Source organism: Notamacropus eugenii, chromosome 3, assembly GCF_028372415.1.
Source record: "Notamacropus eugenii isolate mMacEug1 chromosome 3, mMacEug1.pri_v2, whole genome shotgun sequence".
Classification (NCBI taxonomy): domain Eukaryota; kingdom Metazoa; phylum Chordata; class Mammalia; order Diprotodontia; family Macropodidae; genus Notamacropus; species Notamacropus eugenii.
Genome location: NC_092874.1, coordinates 29,608,011 through 29,622,847, shown reverse-complemented (window position 1 = coordinate 29,622,847; position 14,837 = coordinate 29,608,011).

The following is a 14,837-nucleotide window of genomic DNA, read 5'->3' as shown; positions in this document are numbered from 1 at the left end:
ATTTCGAGTTAGACAAAAACAATGATGAATTTTGAAATTTTCTATCTCTTCTTTATGGGCATTATGCTGTCAAACAAAATGCTAGCCCATTCAAAATAGAATCAGGCCCATTAAAATAGAATTAATGGTAAGTGGAATTGTTCATTTACTGCCAATAAAGTCTGATTATAACACAACAGCTGTCTGTGGTTTAGAGAGGACAGAGAAAACTCTGTCAAGGGCCATAAACTGAATCCTATATACTCCCATCCACCTCCTTTTTCTGGTACATGGTTCTGAGTTACAAGGACAAGTGTGAGAGAGAAGGGTCTTATGGGATGGAAAGCCCCAACACCATAAACAATATGTATCTGAGTCCTGCCAATTGTGAAGAGTGCTGGGGAGCATTTTCCCTTTAAGGATGATGTGAATTTAACACATTCCCAAGGTAAACAAATCTCAATCTAGGTTCATTTTGCTGTGCTTTACTTTGAAGAGATAAAGAAAGAGAATTATGAAATTAGACAATGAGAAATTTTGTCTTGGCAAAGAGATTTGTAGGTGTAGTTTACCAAGACTTTAGCAAAGTGTTTCACTATGTATCTCATGCCATTCTTGTGGAAAAGATGGAGAGATGTGTTCAGGAGTGTAATAATAATGTTTAAGAAGCAACTTTTTTGGGGAAAATATATGCAAAGCATACTTTTAAGTTTAATCTGCATTATTAAATTTTTCTCCATCACTTTCTTAAGTCTAAAGCGGTGTTATCAAACTCAAATATAAAAGAACTATACATACAGTTCCCTCTTAATGTGAATCCCTGAAAACCCCTTATTGACTTAATTTTAAAAGGTAATATTACCTATGTTAAATAGTATTTTTTTATTTTATTAATTTTATCCCCAAGTACCTTTAATTTTAATGTTGTTCAGGTCCATTGAGAACTGTCACATATATCTAGGCAATAAAAAAAGTAATAAATTAAGCCCTGATTTGTGATGTTTGCCAATTTTCAGAACTGTAAATGCTCACACTGAAAATTTAACAATCAGCTCTCATGAGCTTGTACCGGCTGACTCCAGAACACCCCTAGATGTTAGTACAATTGAAAATGAATTTTGATTGTGCTGTAAGAAACAAGGAATGGGAGGGATTCAGAGAAGCATAGATAAACTTACATGAATTGATACAAAGTGGTGTGAGCAGAACCAAGAAAACAATATGGACAAGGACTGCAACAATGTAGCTGACAAAAACTACCTCTCACTATACAGAAAATGAACGTTGCAAAAGTAGAACAAGCACTACCTCAAAGAAGAGGAGAAGTCACCTTCCTGCTTTCCTTTTTAGATGTAGGAAGTCTCTAGGTGTGGAACGTTGTGTATACTTTCATTTTTTTTTGGTGTATTATGATTGGTTTTCCCAGTTTTTTTCTTTAAAAAATATTTGTTATACAGAATGGTTCTTTGGGAGAGAGGAGGAGAAATACAAAGCAGTTTAGATGATGAAAAAAACAAAGGACTTCAATGAAATTTTATTTTTTTTAATGATAATATCATTGATTTTCCAATGTCAACTAAGAATAAATCTCCAGTGGAGTGCCCCAGGAATCTGTCTCACTCTGATATGTTTAATATTTTTCTCAAAGACTTGGATGATACACACAGATGACATTCTTACTAAATATGAAACTAACACCAAGCTCAGAGGGTTAGCTAATTTACTAAGTGAAAGAATCAGGGTTTAAAAAGTTCTTGACAATCAAGAATACTGAGTTAAATCTAATATGATAAAATTCAGTAGAAATCAATATAATGTCCAGTTATTGTTCATACATTTCAGTTAGGTCTGATTCTTTGTTACTCATTTGGAGTTTTCTTGGCAAAGATACCGGAGTGGTTGCCATTTCCTTCTCCAGCTCATTTTACAAATGAGGAAATTGAGGCAAACAGAATGAAGTGATTTGCTTAAAGTTGCACAGCTCTAGTACATGTCTGGGGTAGGATTTGAACTCAGGAAGATCTTTCAGACTCCAGGCTCAGCATTCTCTCCACTCTTTTGCCTACTTGCCCTACTATGTCCTACAGGGGTTCAAAAATTCACCTTCACAAATCCAAAACCAGGGAAGATTTGTTTAGATAGCAGTTTGTCTGGAAAATAAAATACTTGGGATTTTAGCAGAGTTTAGTCTCACTATAAGTGAGCAGTGGAATTTGAAAGCAAAACAAAATGAAAGAAAAGAATGTGATCTTTGACTACAGTAAAAGTCAAAAGGACCTTAGAAGCCATCCGGTCCAACCCCCTCATTTTTCAGATGAGGAAACTGAGTCCCAGATCAGTTAAGTGATGTGCATGGGTTACACAGGTAGTTAGTGACAGAATCAGGATTTAAACCTATGTCTTTGATTCTGAATTTGGGTTCATTTCCTTGTGTCCTCACTTCACAGCCAGATGCGCTAAAGAAAGCTTGGCCCCATCCCGAACCCCTTCCCAGCTCTGAGTTCTCAGAACAATCAATTAGCCTTTCCCACTGCGCTATAAAACGAAGGACAGGGTACTTGGAGTCCATTTTGGAGAAACACTAAGGTAGAGGTGGGGTGTCCAAAATTTTTGAAGGAGAATAATCTCTAGGACCTCTCTGGTTCTGGCAAACCATTGGCACGCTAGACAGATTCTAACCCGCTGCCCCTTGGATACTGCTCATTTACATGCAGTGTCTTGGGCCTTGAGGGGCCTTTTCTCATTTCCTTCACCTGTAAAATGAGAAGGTTGGCCTAGATGATCTCCAAGGTCCTTTCTGGTGCTAACATTCTATGACTCTATGGCTGTTATATTTAAATAACACTTCTAAGAAGGTCAGAGTCGTTTAAATATGACATTTTTATTGCTTCTAATTTTTTCATAGTTTTGAATATTTATATCACCTCAGTGACTTTACAGGCCACAGCCACTCATCACAGAGTTTTCTTTGCATTTGTGCAAAGTGTCCACGAGGCTCAACTTCCTTATCATTAAAAAAAAAAGAAATGGAGTTACATATCAATTTATTTATTATGTTGGGAAGGAGGATTGTCTGTTAATAAAGAGGTTTTACTAAATGACCGGGGATCTATTGTTAATTCATTTAAATGAAGGGGAAAAAACCTCAGATGGAATGAATCATAATTTAGTGTCTTTGTATAACTATATAGTATATGTGAGGAATTCTGAGGAGAGAAGACAGGAGTGGGAGTCTGGGGTATCTGGGTCAGATAGAAAGACTTGAGAAGGTGTCAGAGGATCTGAATCTAAATCTGACCTTTGCTTCTCATTACATGTAGCTGCTTTCTCTTTTTTTGACCTCAGTTTTCTCATCTGTAAAATGAGATATGGTCTCAAAGGGACTTTCCACTGTCAAAGCCATGAGAAAATGGAAATTAGATTAAAAGGTTATGAGTTGTATCTATTAGTAACATTAGTAACAACTAGATACCACTGTGGATAAAGCTTTGGACTTGGGCTCAGAAAGCCCTGAGTTCAAAATTTGCCTCAGACACTAGCTGTTTAATATTGCTATGTGTTTTAGTCACATCCAACACTTTGTAACCCCATTTGGGGTTTTCTTGTCAGAAATTCTGGAGTGGTTTGCCATTTCCTTTTCCAGCTCATTTTACAGATGAGAGAAACTGAGGCAAGCAGATTTAGCAGCTTGCCCAAAGTCACACAGTTAGTGTCTATGGCTAGATTTGAACTCAGGATAATGAATTTTATTGGCTTCAGAGATCCAATCCCCACTCTATCCCCTGTGCCACCTAGCTGTCCTACTAACTATAAGACCTTGAGCAAATCACTTAATCTCTCAATTTCCTCAGCTATAAAATGGGGATAATAATAGAGGCCACTTCCTGCAGCTGTTTTGAGATTCAAATGAAATACTGGAGTGGGCACAGTAGGGTGTGAGGGTCAAATCTAGTCACTACCTGGTTTTGTACAGCCCTGTGAGCTAAGAATGATTATAATTGTGAGTTCCTTGAGGGTAGGGACTCTCTTTTACCTCTTTCTGTATCCCCAGACCTTAGCATGGTGCCTGGCACACATAGTAGGTGCTTAAAAAATATTCATTGACTAAGAATTGTTTTTACTTTTTAAAAACATAAAAACAGATGAATGATCAGATTTGGGCCATGGCTGGGCCGTTGCTTTCTGACCCCTGAGTTTAAAAATTGCATTCCAAACTAATGGTAGCTATCATGAACAAAAACATGTTGTGTAAGTATGTGTATGCACATAGAATTTACTCTCTGTCTCTGCCTTCATATATATATATATATATATATATATATATGCATGCATGTATATATGTATGTATGTATGTATATATAAAATGTCTTTGTTGTGGGAACTCTCTCCCCCAACACAGATTACATCCTGTTTGTAACTTGATAGGTAGGCTTAGAGACTAATCTATGGCTGACTGGGGTTGTGACTTACCCATGGTCACCCAGCAAATCTAGGGTCACAGAGCTAAAGGTGACTAGATTCACCTCCCTAATTTTATAGAGTAGGGAACTGAGGCCATGAGAGGTGAAGCATACCAATACAACTTCTCAAAATAATGGCAGTGTTGGACATTTAGTGGGAGTTATTCAAGTGGTTTGAGGCTGACCTTGGATCTTTCCTTAGTCCTTCAGAGGTGATTGAAATATTGCTTAGGTCCTGTTGAGAAAAAAGTGGCCTGTAAATAAGATGAAATTCATGCCTTTTAGGTGGAATATATAAAAACCAAGGTGAACTTGATGGCTTAAAGTTATTTCTTATGACCTAAAATTATTTTTTAAAAGCCCTACTCCAAATTTTTCTTGTGAAGTTACTCATCTCTCCTTTCTCATATAAAAATACCTGGCAACCAGTTGTTGAAAGGGATATCAATAAAACGGGGTAGTTTCACTCTAACTTTTATGAGAGAGAAGGAGGAGGAGGAGGGAGGGGGGAGGGGGGAAAAGGAGAAAGCTGGTGAGGGAGGGAGAAAGAGACATACATGAGAAAAGAAGTTAGTAGCAATAAACATTCCTACATCTTTATAAAGTTACTCTAAATGTCCTATTTAAAACATTCAGGAGTTTAGTTTTCTTTAGCATTGTTTACTGATATTCCAAAAGTCATTTAAATTAAAATCTCATGGAGTTTTCAGGCTTATGTCATTAATACATTCTCAGGTAAATCCGACTTTGAGAAGCCTTGTCCTTGAACTGGGCATTCACTTCCTGAGCTCGAATTTCTGTCCCAGAGAAGCGGCAGTGATGCCTGAGGGTCACCACCTTGGATAGGGAAGCCCAATTTTCCAGAGCAGCCCTGACTTCTCTGGCTCAGCCTTTCAGAGAGTCTGCTACTCCTCAATTCCCAGAAGTAAAAACACTGGAAGGAAGGTTGTAAACATCACTCTTGATATAATTACATTTTTAACACTCTTTTATAATTGACTAGAGAGATTTTTTAAAAATTAGAGAGCAAAAAAATCCATGGTGGGAGTTTTTATACTCATTGTTTCATAATTGCTTTATTTTCATCTTGTAGGTTACAAGAAGATTAAAATGAATCTTCGTGTAACAGAGAAGAAATTAAGTCTGAATTAAAGACCAAAGGATCATATTGGTTATTGCAAACTTTAGATCTCTTTACAAATAGATGTAATTCTGTGAGTGAATAGAGAAACAAAATGGGACACAAATATGAACACTAAGGAGAGAGTGGGACCCATTATTAATCCGTAGAGTCTTCCTCGAGGGAAACTGTATTTTGTTGGGGAGACTCCCCACCGCTTCCCCATGACGTTCTCTTTGAAGAGTGGAATGATAAATAAGACAGCTTTTCTCAGCTGTGATTTTGCCAAAAGGCATTGTTGGAGTTTCTGTCTGCACGGGGACTCATGAAGCTTTGCTGTGCCCACATTCCTCTCTAAAGAGAGGAGAGATGAAGCAGCAGTTCTTCCTAAAGTAAAAAACTCCAGTTCCTAGATTTGATGGTGTTTGTCTCATTGTTTTTCTGTCCCTGCCAGACACTGCTGACACCAGCTGTGCAGCTGGGAAAGTTATAGAAGATGCGCTCTGTGGATGAGTTAATATAACAGAGATTATTTGGCAAGTCTTCCTGGTAAGTGCACCCCCTCGATTATATATCATTTTTTACAGCTTTGAAAATTCAAATTACTCTCCTTTTTCTTGACTACATACTTGCCCAGGGATCATATCATAGGCTATGAACTTTTATTATTTTGATTAAGTTGGATTTGGTTCTTGCCCATACCTTGTATGGGAATCATCAGAGAATCTTTGTTGCTCCTCTGTGCCTTGCTCAATAAAGCTTGTCATTTTTCCATGTTGACATTACAATGCTACCGTGTTTGGCGTTAGTAAAACTCATCCTTGGTAGCCGAAATAGAAAGCATTTTGATATTGTCAGGAGCATGTGCCCATTTCGATGGAAATGCCAAACATGCCTTCTTAAACAGTCATGGCCAAACACCACGACATCCCTCTTGCGGGGATTCCTATCTCTGAGTTTCAGACACTTGATGATTTGCATACTGGAAAGAGTTTTTGAAAGAGTCATCATAAAACACAAAACGATGTTGAAGTGAGTGGTCGAGAAATGAGATTTATTATGCTTCCAAAAGCAAATGAGTATGCTTAAAAGCTAATGATATTTTGGAGTAGAGAAACGCAGTGGGCATATGGCAGAAAGAGTTTGTGTTTCTAAAAGACACCTTATAGACCTAAATTGCTTAACGAACCATTCTGTGCAGTCGTATAATATTAGTCTACATTCCTTCTGGATGGTGATTCCATTAGCTTCTGTTTTCCAAAGGTGGGCAGTTGGGAAAGATGACTGCTTATTAATGAGTTGTCATTTTTCTCATAAAGCACAGTAATGGACTGGATCCAGGTTAATTTCATCTACACAGTGCTTTCCCACTTTGTTACTGGTTTGAACAGGAGTTGAATTGTTTTGTTAAATTTAAGGCTAGAACAAAGGGATTATGTCACTGAATACTTGTATATCACTGCTAGGCTCAAATGGCTTTTTTAAAAAAAAGGAATTATTGAATCCTGTTCTAACTTAGGTTAACTGAAGTCACATTTCCTTCTTACCCCCTACCTTGTGCTCCTCCCTCCTCCTCAATCCCCACAAAATAAATAAACAAACAGAAGGTTAAAAGGGAAAGCCAGGACTCTATCTGCGGTGCATCCTGTCTAGTCCAAGACATGGTTCTATACCCCCCACCCATCCAATTTCCTTTTCTTGTTTGCCCCTCTTAGTTTGAGTAAATGATGTTTTTTATCATGTGCTTTGTGGACTGAAACAGAAAGGAGTCGGCAGAAGTTGGTCGCTATTTCACACAGCTGTATGTTTAGAGGGCTGTAGGTAGAAATGGAAAGCAACTTTGGCAAATGATGTTGCACTGAATTTTGAGATCCTAAGACATCTAATGGTGTGCCATATGTTAGCATAGGACTTGCGTCTGGAAATCTGTGAGCATTCTCATTTGGCCCAGGAAAATGAGGGAATCTTGTTGAGATAAAACATTGGAGTGTTTGTTTGCCACTTTCCTGCCTTATTACTGTGATATTACACAATCAAAACTGAATTGTAAAAGCATGGCCCGCTGTCTGCTCACTCGACACTTCTCAGTTGGTGGAGCCATGAGAGTTGTATTAACATTGTTTCTTGCCCATTCTTATTTTAGCCACTGACAAGCTTGCTCGAGAAAGATGAATTTAGTTTTGTGACACAGCAGGAGAATATTAAATTGAAAAAATTAATCTTACGGGATTCTCAGAATGTTCTGGAGTCTCACTTGCTATAGAAGGGAATTCCCTCTGAGCAGGGTCTGCTTTGAGACTCAGCTATGGGGCTTTAAAATCAGGAAGGCATTTTGGGAGCTGGAAGGGACAGTTGCTAAGGCTTACAGAAGTGCCCCGAGCACCAGGTGGTCCCCTGCCATGACCATAAAGGCTTCTGTGTGCTTATTTCTATGATGGGGTTTATAGTGCCCTGCCTCTACCAGTCCTGATATGTCATTTTTCCTGTTCAGTCATTTTTTTCAGTTGTGTCTGATTCTTGGTGGCCCCATTTGGGATTTTCTCAGCAGAGATGCTTGAGTAGGTTGCCATTTCCTTCTCATTTTACAGATGAGGAAACTGAGGCAAACAGGATTAAGTGACTTGCCCAGAGTCACACAGTTAGTAAGTGTCTTGGGCCAAATTTGAGCAAAACACATGTTTTGGAAAGTATTGGCTCAACTACAGCCCAAGCAGTCACAGCATTGCTGCATCTTAGATGTTCTCCCTCTTCCCCTGGCATCCCCACCCCACTGGGGCAAGATGACAAGGTACAGAAACCAAGTGTTTTCTCTGATGTGTTTTGCTTTTTGTTTTGTTCCAATCAAATAGGGGTAAAAGGACCCCTTTTACCTCCTGGATTCCCTAGCTCCATTCAAGTTTCCGCCCAAAGCTGCCTCCTACAGGAAGCCTTTCCTGATTCTCCACCTCCCCTTCCCCTATTTGATTTGTAGTTGTTTTGTCTCTATTTTGTATTTATTCATCGGCCTAGGCCAACTCACTTAAATCTCTCTAGCCTTCAGTTTCCTTAGGTGTGAAATGATGGCAGGAGATGACTTATAAAATTTCCTCCAGTTCTGACTCCATGGTGTTTTGTAGACATGCCATACATCTTTCAAAGGATTGCAAGTTCATTGAGAGCAGGGACTGTTCTCTGTTTTCTCTTTGAATGTCCTGTGCCTAGCGTAGTGTCTGGCACAAGGTGGACACTTAATAAATCTTTATTGAATTGAAATGTTGTTGAGTGAAATTGAATAGAGTGCAACTGATTTGCTGATTCTTATCAGCTGAATTTTCAACTGATACCTAGGAATGTCCCAGTATAAGAGAGAAGAGATTTGATTGAGTGGAAATGATAAAGTTAGTACCAGTGGTAAAGTGGTTGTTGACTAGCTGAGAAACACTCTGGTTCTGTTTTCATCGGTAAAATGGGGAGATTGGGTTAGCTACCTTCTAAAGTCCCATTCATCTTTAAAAGTATGCCCTTCTGATCTCTTTGTGTGGTCAAAGAAACACAGAAAATTAATTGATTTAACTTTCTTTTACCCTCCCCTTTATCTTCTGGTGAAAGGATTGATGAGCGAGAAGGCCAAAAGAGAAAGAAAGAAAGAAAAAGTCAGCATAGATAATCCAAAAACTACACATAGAATTGGCTCCAGTATAATAAAGAATTAGCTGTAATTACTATGACATGCGCTGTTAAAGCCAGGCAGAAAAATATGATTTTTGGCATTAAGATAATCATTAATTATAGCCCGGTACCATTCTTTCTTGGATAAGTTCAGATAACTATAAATTACATTAGTGAAGTACTTTTATGTCATTTCCTCTCCTTTTTTATGATTTATATAGTCAGAATACTGACCTGTAATTAAGTGTACTGAGAATAGCCCCCAGTTAATTAAACATTGTATAGTGTAGAGGGTGTGTCTTGCCAAAATTCCAAAGAAAAAGGGCACTCTTGGATCAAAGAGCTAGAAAGAGCTTTAAAGAGGCTCCAGTGAAGGATTTCTAAGATTATGAAAGCTGCTCAGTGAATCCAAATGAATTCCACCCCTCCCAAATCTTTGACTCTCTCACCATTGTCTTTAAGAGAATATGGCCCGTCCCTTAATAGGATTACAGTATATGCTTGCATAAGAGAGACTTTTAGATATGAGACAAATTCTAGTTTGTAAGAGCTGAAGAAAGCAAAGATAAGCAGGAGCCACCGAAGCCCAAAGGAAATGGCTCACTTTCCTTCCTGACAATAACAAGGAACAACCAACCAACTCACTAATCATTCTTTGGCGGATACTCCTCATCTAATGTCACTGCCAGTTGACGTAGCGTCAACATGTCCCCCAGATTTTTCTAGCCAATCCAATCCCTAATTCTACCCCCTTGTCAAGGCTAGGTTAAAAGCTATCTTTTCCATGGTTAAAGCATTTGTGTGCCAGGGAACATGAGATCTTGTTGCCAGACACTCCCAGAGCCCAAAGTGACTCTAAACTGGGGCCATCTTTTGGAGATCTCAACTAAAAAGGCAGGAAATAGCAGGGTTGGGCAGATTCAAAGAGGTGGGGCAGGGGGAGGCTTCATGTGATAGTGTGCCCTTTTGCAGAGAGACCTCTAGAACTCCCATTGGAGGGGAGACAATACAATAAAGTAGAAATTGAGCTTAATTTGGAAGTAGAGGACCTGGGTTCAAATTCTGACTGCCACTTACTACTTTTGTAATTTGGGTCCATCATGTCTCTTCTTTAGGTCTCACTTTTCTCACCTGTAAAAGGGACGGTATTGGGCTAGACCAGAGCTTCTTGAACAAGGGATCATGACCCCATATGGTGTCCTAAAATTTTGGCAATAGTAAAAGGTTTCTTAATGCTCAATGACCAAAACTTAATTTAAAATCAAATGTGTAATGAATCCAAGGTATTTCTGGGAGTATTTGCATATGTTGAACTTCAGCCTTGATTCTGAACACAAAGCATGTGCACTTTGTACTGTGCATGCCCCTGGGCAAGCTCCAAATTTGGGAGGGCGAAGGGGGTGGTCAGTGGAAAAAGTTTAAGAAGCCCTGGGCTAGACAACCTCTAAGTTTCCTTCCTATTCTTAAGTCTGGGATCCTGTGATCAACCCATTGATGACTTCTTTATGGGAAAGACAGAGCAATTCAATGTGCCCTTCCTGTCAATGAAGTTGACAATGTGTCAAGTTCTTGATAAAGTACTGTATAAATGGTATTTATCATCATTGTTGTTATTTTTCTTATCACCATTATAATTCATTAAAATCATTCCTCTCTTCTTGTTCAACCTTCAGTCAACAATATGGCTCAAATTCTTTAATATTTAATGTTCTGTGGACTACTGCACAAGTGAATAAAATACCTACTTTTATATTTAAATACCATAAGTTATAAGGTCATTTTTTACAGGCTTATGAAAAGCATTCTCAGGATAGCTCCAGCAGCAACCAGGATGATATTTATGGTATTATGACATATGATCAATTGGATGAACACTCATAATGTTCCCCCATAATTTTGATCTCCTCAACTAAGTCTTTATATTCTGGAAGCTTTTGAGTCTTTGCAGCTTGGAGACTGAGTACTTGTATTAAATGTATTTTTTAAATTGTTGGTTAACTTTTTAATAAATCAATATTATGCTCTGGTCATCATGGGAAACAATTTTATCTGGGAGAGTGGTCCAGTTCCACTGCATTTTATTGGTTGGGTTCTCCAAGATACTTTGAGGTCAATATTGGTAGCCTCTGTCTTCTGTCAGTCTATGAAAGATAGTTTAATTCAAAAACCCATGTCATATCTTGCAAGTTTTTTGCAAGTGCCAAATTTTTATATCCTTTAGGGGTGAGTTATACAGTTTCTACAATTTCATTGCATAATCTACACTGATGCCTAAGTTTTAGTTCCTTAGGGATAACCTTTCGATAGTTTTTATGGCCATGACCATATCCTGAACTTCCATCATAAATCCTTCCTTTCCAACAAATCTATATAATTCAGTTAGTTCAGCATTTCTCTGTTGGCATATTGTTGCTTGAGTTCATGCAGGTAAATGCTTTAAATGTATTTTTCCTATTGGACTTTCAGTTTAGGATGTCACTAATTCTCCTAGCATATGATGCCACATCTTCTCTTTAAAATCTTTATGCTAAATGTGTCTTTCCTTGACTTCACCAGTATCCATAAGCTCGACATCACCCCTTTCCAGTTCAGTGCTTTCATTGTCTATGTGCTCTTGTTGTATATGAAGAATTTTCCACTTATCAAATCCAAATAGTATTTGATACCATTTAGAGGAGTCAATGAGATCAAGAAGATGCTTAGGAGTCATAGAGCTTGAGGTTGTCTGTGTTTATCATGTGATTAATAAGATTTTTCAATTCAACCCCTTTTAATTTGGAAGTCATAATAAGTTAACTTTGGTAGGGATGATAGATTCAAGGCTGGGTAGATCCATAATGGGCTCAAGTTGTTTTCCTGAAAAATGCCATATTTTCTAGCAGTCATTCTCAAAATGACTGTCTTGATAGTTTGTGTTAATTATAGGTGTTTTATTTTTATTGTTTTTCACTTTTTTGATGAGGATGATCTGAACTCATCCTGAGACAAATCATTATCCTGCTGTTGTCGTTTCTGTATGTTCAGTGTTCTACAGACTTTTGTACAAGTTGATGAAATTTCTGGGTTTTGTAGTTGAATAAATGTCTGAGGATATAATATAAACATGCCCTCTGCAGGCTTAATGAAAATATCCTCAGTATAAAATATCTGCTCAGTAGTAGCAGAAAGGGCAAGAGGGATGGCTGACAAACATCTTTTCCTGTTCCCACATGATTTTGTCTCCTCAGCTTCCTCTATATATTTAGAAAGCTTTCTGTTCCATGTAACTTGAACATTATGAGCACTGGAGATGGCAATATCTGTCAAAAACATTGCTGTTGAATGTTTTTTGAAACAGTGTTAGGTTTGGGTAAATGCAGGCAAAAACTAGGTCTGTAATAATGATCTGGTTCCAGCACAATTTCTTGGTTGAGTTCTCTAGGATATTTTGAGGTCTATATTTACAGAACTGATCTGTCAGTCTGTGAACAATAGTGACCTTCTGGTGGAGAATTCTAGCTACCAGGTCTTCTCTGGCTAGGTATTTGGTAGGTGCTAAAATTTTATAGTCTGCAGTGGTTGAATACATTATCTATACTGCTTGCTCAAACAATCCACATTGTTCTTCAACTATAAGTTCCTTAAAGATATCTTTTTCATAGTATTGGCAAAGAGTTTGTCCTGAATTATTATCATAATCCTTTCCATTTCCACAAACAAATTTGCAGGACTCAGTCACTTATTCCATATTTCTTTTTCAGTGTATTGTGGGCTGTTCATTTGGAGGTCATCATTTCTAGAGGCTCTTTAGACATTATTCCCCTTCTCTTCCTCCTCAGTATCATGTAATTCAGAGCAGCCAGGTAGATCGGAGGTCATCTAGTCTAAATCCCCTCGTTTTACTTATGAGGAAATTAAAAATCAGCAAGGCTATATGACCATAGATTAGGAACTGGAAAGGATCTCAGAGACCAGACTTCCCATTCTACACTGAAGAGCTTAAAACCTTGAGAGGCTGAGTGAGTTTTCAAAGGTTATTCAAGTCTTGTGACTTCAAATCCAGCGTTCTTTCTACTCCATCAGTAGGTCTCAACCTGGAGCAAGAGTGGGGGCTGGGAGAGCACACAAGGATTCTTCAAGGGGTCCATGAATCCATAAATAGCCAAATTAATCTCTTATATACTGAATAAATAATGCATCACTCATATACATGCTACAAGTTTTCAAATGTGTATAGATACTATTATGATTAATAAAATACAAATTCATTTAAAAGCTTTACTAAATTTATGGTAACTTTTTGCCATCATGCATTTTCTCTACCACTGGACAATATAGTACAACTTTTGATATGTGGAGGGGTTGAGGGGAGTCCATGTTTTGAAGTACTGAGAATACATTTCCTCCTTCGCTGCAGAGGCACAGAACATAGGTTACTCATTAAAGACAGTGGTACTGGCTTCAGTTTGAAGGCATGCAATTACTAGATGGTAGATACAGTCATACTTCTTTTCTGTGAGATGATGCCATGAAACTTGAAGGGATCTAAGCTTGCCATAATGTATTCTTTGTAGCCAGTTTTAGAATCCTGAGTTTTTTTCAAGCGCATCTTAGGTACTACCTTCTATGCTAAAAATAGTCTTTGCAGATTTTCATTTTAAAATGATTTATTATCCCTTTAATATTAAACCTTCACACTTAGCACAGTACCTGGGTCATTGTAGGCACTAAAGAACTGCTTTTTTTAATTGGACAAAAAAATCTTAATGAAAATGCAAAGTTACTTTTTATACATTAAAATTAATTTAAATGTGATCACAAGTATTAGTAATATTAATGGCCAGCATTTGAATAGTGCTTTGCTATTTATAAAGCTTTGTACATATGTGATCTCCTTTGATCCTCATAGAAACCCCATTATCATCCCCATTTTACAGAGGACGAAACAGGGACTGAGAGATATTACGACTTGTCCAGGGCAACATAGCTAGTGTCTGAGGAAGGATCTGAATGTGTATCTTCCTGACTTCACTCCTAGTATGCTATCCGCTGCATCATCTATCTGCCAAGCTTACTAAATTAATTCAATCAACAAACATTTATTAAATGCCTACTATGTGCCAGAAATTGTACTAGGTATGGATATTTAATATTAATTTATAATAAATCACTTTTAGAAAACCAACTGGAAGGATAAGGAAAAAAAAAATCCATAGGAGGTAATGCCCATCAGTGGCCCAGAAGGAAGCTTGGGGATCTGAGATTGGTTATGGAGAATATGCTATAACAATAGTAGAATTAATACTTCACTGTCTCCTTGCACGGGAGTAACTTAGCTATCCACAATCAGATAATTACCGACCTTCAAACTGCATATTTCTTTCAGGGACCACTTTTTTGTGCTGTAGAAGAGATTTCTTCTATAATATAGATTCAGACAAAAATATAATCTGTGTAGCAGTGGAAATCTCTCTAAAGAACCTAGGAAAATCACAGGAGCAAGATACTGAATTGCAATAATGAAGATACTTTGGAGATATTGATATAATGTGGCATCTTCCAGCTTCCATGTTATTAAGAACATTTCTAGTAAATTATTTTATAATTCAGAGGGAAATGCTCTTTTTTCCCCCCAAAGAAACAATGAATAC